We start from the raw sequence: 3,502 nt of genomic DNA on the forward strand, positions 1-3,502 counted from the left end.
GTTGGTTTGGAGGACAATTTTTGTGATCTGTTGCACTGTCGTAGCAATGTTGCTACCATTCTTCACTGACATTATTGGACTTATTGGTGCCATAGCATATTGGCCCCTCACCGTGTATTTCCCAGTGGAGATGTATATAGTTCAAACTAGAATACCAAGATGGAGCACAAAATGGAAATGCCTGCAGATGCTTAGTGCGGCATGCTTCGTCTTGACAATGCTAGCTGCAGTAGGTTCAACAGCTGGAATTCTTCATGATTTTAAAGTTTACAAGCCATTCATGACGGATTACTAGTTCACTGCCATTTCTCTTTTAACATAGAGGAGGAAGTGTAATATAAGATACTTTTACATATACACACAGTATATTAATAAAATGGTCAAAAACGTGTGTTAAAATATATTTTCTTTGTTTTTTTATTCATTTGTAAGGTCTTTAATTACTTTATATATTTTATTTTAAATATTTAAAAAGTTACACGTGTAAATTACATTTTCTGTTTGCTGGCTTTTTTTTCTCTGTAGATTAGTGTTAATAATATTGTATTTTGGGATTATCTCTTCACCCTTGTAGCTCCAGATTTAGGGGTTAGGATTCTCATTTGAAATTTTTTAGAGTTTCTATTCCTTATCTATGTGGATTCTTGTTGATTGTTGATGATGGTTATGAGAGTTAGAACTATAGAAGTGTTGTTGGATTGCGGTACGGGGAACTCATGGTAACCATTGACGATGTTGGACTTAGAATGGAAAAAAATTCAAAAATGGAACAAAAATAATTAGGGTTCTTAAAAGAAAATTAAACATTTAAAAAAATTAATTAGGTTTTAATTGTAATATATTTAATTAGAATTTAAAATTTATTAAAAATTAACATTTAACACTAGTTAATAGAATCCTAACTCTTTTTAAAAAATAATAAGACTATTCTAACAACTCAAAAATAAGAAAACCATTTTAAATAAAAATAACAAATAGAAAGATTAAAATATATATTAAAATATATATTAAACCTAAAAAACAATACATACTTTATTATTAAATTCATTTATTCACTCTTTTCTAAATTTACCTTCAAAAAGTAATCTTAAATATTGTTGCAAAAAAAAAAAATTCAAAACTATGTTATGGATCAAAAGTATGTATAAGTTAGTTATTAAAAGCACGAAGGATAAAAAAATAAAGCTTATAACTTATCTAATTATTTTGTTTTTCTTTTCTTCTTTCTCTTCTGGTCATGACTAAATGAAAAAGTAAACCATTCACTCAAAATCAAACATACTAGAAGACGTCGCATAATATCCTTCTATTTGGCGTTTGTTTAATATAAATCTTAACTTATTTTTTATTTGTTTAAAAATAATGATATTTTCATTATTTTTTTTTTAACATTTTAATATCATTTACGTTTCATTATGTTATTGATTCATGTGATGATTATTATTATTGATTTTAAAATAATTTTAGATAAATTATATAATAATATAAAAATGAAATTAGAATGTTGTCAAAAAATATTTTTATTTAAATTCAATGTTGACTCAATTTATTTGGCTGATACAAAAGGTGACGTAAATAAATCCAAATCTATGTAATATCAACTTATTATTTTATTATTTTAAAGATAATGATATTTTGACAATTTTTTTAAATAATTTTTTAACAATAAAATATGTGTCATTATTTTATTAGTCTATTTAAATTTATGTTAAAAAAAGTATTTGAAACATAGCAATAATAAATAAACTGTTATGTATTCATTATCAGAAATAATTATTGTCGATGTTCTGTTTCTCAAGCACATCATTTGACTTTGGCGCTCTTGTGTGATGTATGACGACAAAAGAGCTTTTAAAAAAGAGCAGGAAAGGATGCACATATACTCTGCCACGTCTGCACATATACTCTGCCACGGCTAGGTTGCATTGTAAGAAGGTTGACGTAATCTTGAATGTCAACTTGTCATTTGAATGTCATGCATGTTAAATAGTTATTTCTATGAAACCAACTTTAGGTGCTCTCTCTCTCGAAGCAAGATGTGGGTAAATGAAGAGGGACTTGCTTCCAATGGCAGGATTCAAGGAGCAGATTCCAATTCCTTTGATGATGATGGCCGTCCCAAAAGAACTGGTAATCAAATATTTTCAAAAGTATAAGTATTTGTGTTGATTTTTGGTAATATGATGACTGCATAAAACTCACTGAGCTTCGTAAAACAGGAAATTGGATGACTGCAAGTTCCCATATAATAACAGCTGTTATTGGATCTAGAGTGCTTTCTCTGGCATGGGCTTTTGCTCAGCTTGGTTGGATTGCTGGTCTTGTTTCATCGATTCTGTTCTCTGTGGTGACTTATTACACCTCCTGTCTTCTAACTGCCTGTTACCGTACTGGAGACCGAGTTACAGGCAACAGAAACCACACTTACATGGACGCTGTTACATCCCACCTAGGTATGCATGCAACTCAACTCAATTATGGTAGTTTTGTATTGTCTTTTCATAATATTTCCGAAAAAAGTATAAATTAAACAGCAAGGAATTGACTTTCTTCTTCCTATTCATGTTTTTACTAAACAAAAACATTCTTGGGTTTCGCAGGTGAAAAGATTGCAAAGTTGTGTAGATGGGTTCAATATGCGACCCTTTTTGGAAGGTAGATCGGATACACCCCATTGCAGCTTCCAAAAGCATGAGGTGAGTTTTGAAAGATGCAAGTGTTGTTGTGTGGATGAACGTGTAACAACAAATATGATAATCGATGTTTTGGGTTGTCCATGAAACAGGGCCATTATAATAAGGTCTCATTTTAATCATAACAGGGGAGCACGCAAAATGAAAAACAGCAGTGCTTACATGATTTCATTTGGAATTGTGCAAATTTTATTATCTCAAATTTCAGATTTGGAACAGTTCCCGTGGCTCTCTAGTGTGTCTGTTGTCATGCCTTTCACATACCCTGTGATTGGACTCGGTCTTGTAATGGCTATAGTTATAGGTATGGTTCTATTCATGTTATATTAGAGAGAATTGTGATTTATTATATCATTATGATTGATCAATTTGAATTAAATCGTGCTTGTAACAGGAAACGGAANGGTTAAAGGAAGCTTAACAGGTGTAAGTATTGGTGCTGAAACAAAAAGCCAAAAAATTTGGAGGATCTTCCAAAAGCTCTCGGTAACTGGGCCTATGTCTACTCCTACTCGATGATTCTTCTAGAAATTCAGGTACATGAACTTCATTGTTCAAAAGATAGTATTATAGGTCTTATTTGTATGTTTTTTCTAATCAGAATTGAAATTTTACATCAACGATCTGTATGATTCTAAATGTGAATATTATAAGTTGAAGTATAAACTAAGACAGACAGGGGTTGTTATAAAACAGGACACAATCAAATCACCCCCTGAAGAGTCAAAGACAATGTCGAAGGCTACTTTAGTGAGTGTCTGGGTGACAAGCATTTTCTATCTGCTATGTGGTGGTTTTGGCTATGCAGC

At 31.0% G+C, this 3,502-nt stretch overlaps 1 pseudogene; it reads left to right on the top strand.

The window, feature by feature from the left end:
* The window catches only part of LOC106763784, a 13,025-nt pseudogene that overhangs the window by 2,300 nt on the left and 7,223 nt on the right, over positions 1 to 3,502 (top strand).

Source organism: Vigna radiata, chromosome 6 (genome assembly GCF_000741045.1).
Source record: "Vigna radiata var. radiata cultivar VC1973A chromosome 6, Vradiata_ver6, whole genome shotgun sequence".
Classification (NCBI taxonomy): domain Eukaryota; kingdom Viridiplantae; phylum Streptophyta; class Magnoliopsida; order Fabales; family Fabaceae; genus Vigna; species Vigna radiata.